The sequence below is a fragment of the Chlamydotis macqueenii genome, unplaced genomic scaffold (assembly GCF_036417535.1).
Source record: "Chlamydotis macqueenii isolate bChlMac1 unplaced genomic scaffold, bChlMac1.mat HAP1_SCAFFOLD_306, whole genome shotgun sequence".
NCBI lineage: Eukaryota > Metazoa > Chordata > Aves > Otidiformes > Otididae > Chlamydotis > Chlamydotis macqueenii.
Window position 1 is genome coordinate 1 of NW_028239171.1, and position 7283 is coordinate 7283.

Genomic DNA, 7283 nt, shown 5'->3' on the forward strand with positions numbered 1-7283 from the left:
TCTACCCCCCCAACTCTGACCCCCCCCCCACACCCCCTACCCCCCCCACCCCCGACCCCCCATCCCGACCCCACCCCTACCCCATCCCACGTGCCCCCCCTCACGCATCCAGACCCCCCACCCCCTCCCTGAGCCCCCACCCCCACCCCTCCCACCCCCCTCCCCCCCCACACCCCCCCCCCTACCCGCCCCCCAAACCTCTCGGCCCCCAAGCCCCCCCCCCCCCCCCCCATACCCCCGACCCCCCCATCCCGGGACCCCCAACCCCCCCCCCCCCCCGGGATCCCCCTAGAAGCTGTTTGGGACCCCCCCCCAAAATCCCCCGTCCCCCCCCCAACCCCGGACCCCAAACCCCCCGGGCGCCCCCCGCCCCCGCGGGTGCCGGTACCGGAGCCGGGCCTCGCCCCCGCCGCTCTCTCCCCGCCAATAAAAACGCCGGCGGCGCTGCCGCTTCCTGCTTCCTGCTTCCTGCTTCCTGCCTTCTCTCCGCCACCGGCGCGCCCGCGCCCCTCAACGCGCATGCGCCCACGCCCCCCCCCAACCGGTCTCCGCGCCGGTCTCCCGCCCCTCACGGTCCTAGTGCTGTGCGCGCATGCGCGGGAGCTCGGCGACCCCCCCCCCCGCAAGGTTGGGGGGCAGAGACCACTTTGGGGTGAGAGCGCATTTTTGGGGGGCACGGCGCCATTTTGGGGGGTAGAAGGCCCAGTTGTGGGGCAGGAGGCCACTTTCGGGGGCGAGAGTGCATTTTGTGGGGCACGACGCCATTTTGGGGGGGTACAAGGCCCAGTTGTGGGGCAGGAGGCCACTTTCGGGGGTGAGAGCGCATTTTGGGGGGCACGGCGCCATTTTGGGGGGGTAGAAGGCCCAGTTGTGGGGCAGGAGGCCACTTTCGGGGGCGAGAGTGCATTGTTGTGGGGCACGACGCCCATTTTTGGGGGGGTAGAAGGCCCAGTTGTGGGGCAGGAGGCCACTTTTCGGGGGTGGAGAGCGCATTTGTGGGGGGCACGGTGCCATTTTGGGGGGGTAGAAGGCCCAGTTGTGGGGCAGGAGGCCACTTTCGGGTGGCGAGAGTGCATTTTGTGGGGCACGACGCCATTTTGGGGGGGTAGAAGGCCCAGTTGTGGGGCAGGAGGCCACTTTCGGGGGTGAGAGCGCATTTTGGGGGGCACGACGCCATTTTGGGGGTGTAGAAGGCCCAGTCATGGGGCAGGAGGCCACTTTCAGGGGCGAGAGCGCATTTTGGGGGGCACGACGCCATTTTGGGGGTGTAGAAGGCCCAGTTGTGGGGCAGGAGGCCCTGTTGGTCAGGGAAAGCGCAGAACCCCCGATGTCTGTGGTGCTGTAGATTGCACTGCCACTGTCCGGTGAGGAACAGCAAGAGCTTGACTGCTGGCACTTTTGAGTGTGGGAGCAATCGTAGGACGTTTGTGATTTTAGGGGATTTTTATTCACTGGGCGCCCAGGTGCAGCTGGTGGTAAAGGTCGAAGCCCTGTTGGTCAGGGAAAGCTCGGAGCCCCGATGTCTGTGGTGCTGTAGATGCGCTGGGAATGGCCGGTTGAGGAGCAGCAAGAGCTTGACTGGCTGGCACTTTTGGTGTGGGAGCAATCGTGCGATGTTCGTGATTTTTTCGTTATTTTTATTTCAGTGGGCGCCCAGGATGCAGCTGGTGGTAAACGTCGAAGCCCCTGTTGGTCAGGGAAAGCCGGAGCCCCGATGTCTGTGGTGCTGTAGATGCGCTGGGAATGGCCGGTGAGGAGCAGCAAGAGCTTGACTGGCTGGCACTTTTGGTGTGGGAGCAATCGTCCGATGTTCGTGATTTTTCGTTTATTTTTTTCAGTGGGCGCCCCAGGTGCAGCTGATGGTAAATGTCGAAGCCCTCTTGGTCAGGGAAAGCGTAGAACCCCGATGTCTGTGGTGCTGTAGATGCACTGCCAAAGTCCGGTGAGTAGCAGCAAGAGCTTGAGTTGCTGGCACTTTCGTTGTGGGAGCAATCGTCCGACGTTCGTGATTTTTTCGGGGTTTTTATTTCAGTGTGGCGCCCAGGTGCAGCTGGTGGTAAATGTCAAAGCCCTGTTGATCAGGGAAAGCCCGGAGCCCCGATGTCTGTGGTGCTGCTAGATGCGCTGCCAATGGCCGGTGAGGAGCAGCAAGAGCTTGACTGGCTGGCACTTTTGGTGTGGGAGCAATCGTCCGATGTTCGTGATTTTTCTTTTATTTTTTTCAGTGGGCGCCCAGGTGCAGCTGGTGGTAAACGTCGAAGCCCTGTTGGTCAGGGAAAGCGCAGAACCCCGATGTCTGTGGTGCTGTAGATGCGCTGGGAATGGGAGGTGAGGAGCACCAAGAGCTTGACTGGCTGGCACTTTCGTTGTGGAGCAATCGATCCGACGTTCGTGATTTTTGGGGGTTTTATTTCAGTGGGCGCCAAGGTTCAGCTGGTGGTAAACGTCGAAGCCCTGTTGGTCAGGAAAGCCCGGAGCCCCGATGTCTGTGGTGCTGTAGATGCGCTGGGAATGGGCGGTGAGGAGCAGCAAGAGCTTGTGTTGCTGGCACTTTCGGTGTGGGAGCAATCGTCCGACGTTCGTGATTTTTCGGGGTTCTTTTCAGTGGGAGCCCAGGTGCAGCGAGTGGTAAACGTCGAAGCCCTGTTGGTCAGGGAAAGCGCAGAACCCGATGTCTGTGGTGCTGTAGATGCACTGCCAAAGTCCGGTGAGTAGCAGCAAGAGCTTGAGTTGCTGGCACTTTCGTTGTGGGAGCAATCGTCCGACGTTCGTGATTTTTCGTTTATTTATTTCAGTGGGCGCCCAGGTGCAGCTGGTGGTAAACGTCGAAGCCCTGTTGGTCAGGGAAAGCCCGGAGCCCCGATGCCTGTGGTGCTGTAGATGCGCTGGGAATGGCCGGTGAGGAGCAGCAAGAGCTTGACTGTCTGGCACTTTTAGTGTAGGAGCAATCGTCCGACGTTCGTGATTTTTTCGGGGTTCTTTTCAGTGGGAGCCCAGGTGCAGCTGGTGGTAAATGTTGAAGCCCTGTTGGTCAGGGAAAGCCCGGAGCCCCGATGTTCTGTGGTGCTGTAGATGCACTGCCACTGTCCGGTGAGGAGCAGCAAGAGCTTGAGTTGCTGGCACTTTTGGTGTGGGAGCAATCGTCCGACGTTCGTCCTTTTTCAGGGTTTTTTTTTCAGTGGGCAACCAGGTGCAGCTGGTGGTAAACGTCGAAGGCCTGTTGGTCAGGGAAAGCCCGGAGCCCCGATGTCTGTGGTGCTGTAGATGCGCTGCCAAAGTCCGGTGAGTAGCAGCAAGAGCTTGAGTTGCTGGCACTTTCGGTGTGGGAGGAATCGTCTGACGTTCGTGATTTTTCGGGGTTTTTTTTCAGTGGGCGCCCAGGTGCAGCTGGTGGTAAATCGTCGAAGCCCTGTTGGTCAGGGAAAGCCCGGAGCCCCGATGCCTGTGGTGCTGTAGATGCACTGCCAAAGTCCGGTGAGGAGCAGCAAGAGCTTGACTGTCTGGCACTTTTGGTGTGGGAGCAATCGTCCGACGTTCGTGATTTTTGGGGGTTTTATTTCAGTGGGCGCCCAGGTGCAGCTGGTGGTAAATGTCGAAGCCCTGTTGGTCAGGGAAAGCCCGGAGCCCCGATGTCTGTTGTGCTGTAGATGCGCTGGGAATGGCCGGTGTTCAGCAGCTAGAGCTTGACTGTCTGGCACTTTTGGTGTGGGAGCAATCGTCCGACGTTCGTCATTTTTCAGGGGTTTTTTTTCAGTGGGCGCCCAGGTGCAGCTGGTGGTAAACGTCGAAGCCCTGTTGGTCAGGGAAAAGCCCGGAGCCCCGATGTCTGTGGTGCTGTAGATGCGCTGGGAATGGCCGGTGTTCAGCAGCTAGAGCTTGACTGGCTGGCACTTTCGGATGTGGGAGCAATCGTCGGACGTTCGTGATTTTTCAGGGTTTTTTTTTCAGTGGGAGCCCAGGTGCAGCTGGTGGTAAATGTCGAAGCCCTGATGGTCAGGGAAAGCCCGGAGCCCCGATGTCTGTGGTGCTGTAGATGCACTGCCACTGTCCGGTGAGGAGCAGCAAGAGCTTGACTGGCTGGCACTTTTGGTGTGGGAGCAATCGTCCGACGTTCGTCATTTTTCAGGGTTTTTTTTTCAGAGGGGCGCCCAGGTTCAGCTAGTGGTAAACGTCGAAGCCCTGTTGGTCAGGGAAAGCGCAGAACCCCGATGTCTGTGGTGCTGTAGATGCGCTGCCAAAGTCCGGTCAGGAGCAGCAAGAGCTTGACTGGCTGGCACTTTGGGTGTGGGAGCAATCGTCCGACGTTCGTGATTTTTCGGGGTTTTATTTCAGTGGGCGCCCAGGTTCAGCTGGTGGTAAACGTCGAAGCCCTGTTGTTCAGGGAAAGCGGAGAACCCCGATGTCTGTGGTGCTGTAGATGCACTGCCAAAGTCCGGTGAGTAGCAGCAAGAGCTTGAGTTGCTGGCACTTTCGGTGTGGGAGCAATCGTCCGACGTTCGTGATTTTTCGGGGTTTTAGTTTCAGTGGGCGCCCAGGTTCAGCTGGTGGTAAAGCGTCGAAGCCCTGTTGGTCAGGGAAAGCGTAGAGCCCCGATGTCTGTGGTGCTGTAGATGCGCTGGGAATGGCCGCTGAGGAGCAGCAAGAGCTTGAGTTGCTGGCACTTTTCGGTGTGGGAGCAATTGTCCGACGTTCGTGATTTTTCGGGGTTTTATTTCAGTGGGCGCCCAGGTGCAGCGGGTGGTAAACGTCGAAGCCCTGTTGGTCAGGGAAAGCGTAGAGCCCCGATGTCTGTGGTGCTGTAGATGTGCTGGGAATGGCCGCTGAGGAGCAGCAAGAGCTTGAGTTGCTGGCACTTTCGGTGTGGGAGCAATTGTCCGACGTTCGTGATTTTTCGGGGTTCTTTTCAGTGGGCGCCCAGGTTCAGCTGGTGGTAAATGTCGAAGCCCTGTTGGTCAGGGAAAGTCCAGAGCCCTGATGTCTGTGGTGCTGTAGATGCGCTGGGAATGGGCGGTGAGGAGCAGCAAGAGCTTGACAGGCTGGCATTTAAGGTGTGGGAGCAATCGTCCGACGTTCGTCATTTTTCGGGGTTTTATTTCAGTGGGCGCCCAGGTTCAGCTGGTGGTAAACGTCGAAGCCCTGTTGGTCAGGGAAAGCTCGGAGCCCCGATACCTGTGGTGCTGTAGATGCGCTGCCAATGGGCGGTGAGTAGCAGCAAGAGCTTGGCTGGCTGGCACTTTTGGTGTGGGAGCAATCGTCCGACGTTCGTGATTTTTCAGGGTTTTTTTTCAGTGGGTAACCAGGTGCAGCTGGTTGTAAATGTCGAAGCCCTGTTAGTCAGGTCAAGCCCGGAGCCCCGATGTCTGTGGTGCTGTAGATGCGCTGGGAATGGCCGGTAAGTAGCAGCAAGAGCTTGACAGGCTGGCATTTAAGGTGTGGCAGGAATCGTCTGACATTTGTGATTTTTGGGGTTTTTTTTTCAGGGGGCACCCAGGTGCAGCTGGTGGTAAATGTCGAAGCCCTGTTGTTCAGGGAAAGCGCAGAACCCCGATGTCTGTGGTGCTGTAGATGCACTGGGAATGGCCGGTGAGTAGCAGCAAGAGCTTGAGTTGCTGGCACTTTCGGTGTGGGAGGAATCGTCCGACGTTCGTGATTTTTCGGGGTTTTATTTCAGTGGGCGCCCAGGTGCAGCTGGTGGTAAACGTCGAAGCCCTGTTGGTCAGGGAAAGCCCGGAGCCCCGATGTCTGTGGTGCTGTAGATGCGCTGGGAATGGCCGGTGTTCAGCAGCTAGAGCTTGACTGTCTGGCACTTTTGGTGTGGGAGCAATCGTCCGACGTTCGTGATTTTTCGGGGTTTTACTTTCAGTGGGCGCACAGGTGCAGCTGGTGGTAAATGTCGAAGCCGTGTTGGTCAGGGAAAGCCCGGAGCCCCGATGTCTGTGGTGCTGTAGATGCGCTGGGAATGGGCGGTGAGGAGCAGCAGGAGCTTGAGTTGCTGGCACTTTCAGTGTGGGAGCAATCGTCGGACGTTTGTGATTTTTGGGGATTTTTATTCACTGGGCGCCCAGGTTCAGTAGGTGGTAAACATCGAAGGCCTGTTGGTTAGGGAAAGCCCAGAGCCCCGATGTCTGTGGTGCTGTAGATGCGCTGGGAATGGCCGGTGAGGAGCAGCAAGAGCTTGACAGGCTGGCATTTAAGGTGTGGCAGGAATCGTCCGACGTTCGTGATTTTTGGGGTTTTTTTTTCAGGGGGCACCCAGGTGCAGCTGGTGGTAAATGTCGAAGCCCTGTTGGTCAGGGAAAGCCCGGAGCCCCGATGTCTGTGGTGCTGTAGATGCACTGCCAAGTCCGGTGAGGAGCAGCAAGAGCTTGACAGCCTGGCACTTTCGGTGTGGGAGCAATCGTCCGACGTTCGTGATTTTTCGGGGTTCTTTTCAGTGGGAGCCCAGCTGCAGCGAGTGGTAAACGTCGAAGCGCTGTTGGTCAGGGAAAGCCCGGAGCCCCGATGTCTGTGGTGCTGTAGATGCGCTGGGAATGGGCGGTGAGGAGCAGCAAGAGCTTGACAGGCTGGCACTTTCGGTGTGGGAGCAATCGTCCGACGTTTTTGATTTTTCAGGGTTTTTTTTCAGTGGGAGCCCAGGTGCAGCTGGTGGTAAATGTCGAAGCCCTGTTCGTCAGGGAAAGTCCAGAGCCCTGATGTCTGTGGTGCTGTAGATGCGCTGCCAATGGGCGATGAGGAGCAGCAAGAGCTTGACAGGCTGGCATTTAAGGTGTGGCAGGAATCGTCCGACATTTGTGTTTTTTGGGGTTTTTTTTTCAGGGGGCACCCAGGTGCAGCTGGTGGTAAATGTCGAAGCCCGGTTCGTCAGGGAAAGCGCAGAGCCCCGATGTCTGTGGTGCTGTAGATGCGCTGCCAATGGGCGATGAGGAGCAGCAAGAGCTTGACTTGCTGGCACTTTCGGTGTGGGAGCAATCGTCCGACGTTCGTGATTTTTCGGGGTTTTATTTCAGTGGGCGCCCAGGTTCAACTGGTGGTAAACGTCGAAGGCCTGTTGGTCAGGGAAAGCGCAGAGCCCCGATGTCTGTGGTGTTGTAGATGCGCTGCCAATAGCCGGTGAGGAGCAGCAAGAGGCTCACATGCTGGCACTTTCGGTGTGGGAGCAATCGTCCGACGTTCGTGATTTTTGCGGTTTTTTTTTCAGTGGGCGCCCAGGTGCAGCTGGTGGTAAACGTCGAAGCCCTGTTCGTCAGGGAAATTCCAGAGCCCTGATGTCTGTGGTGCTATAG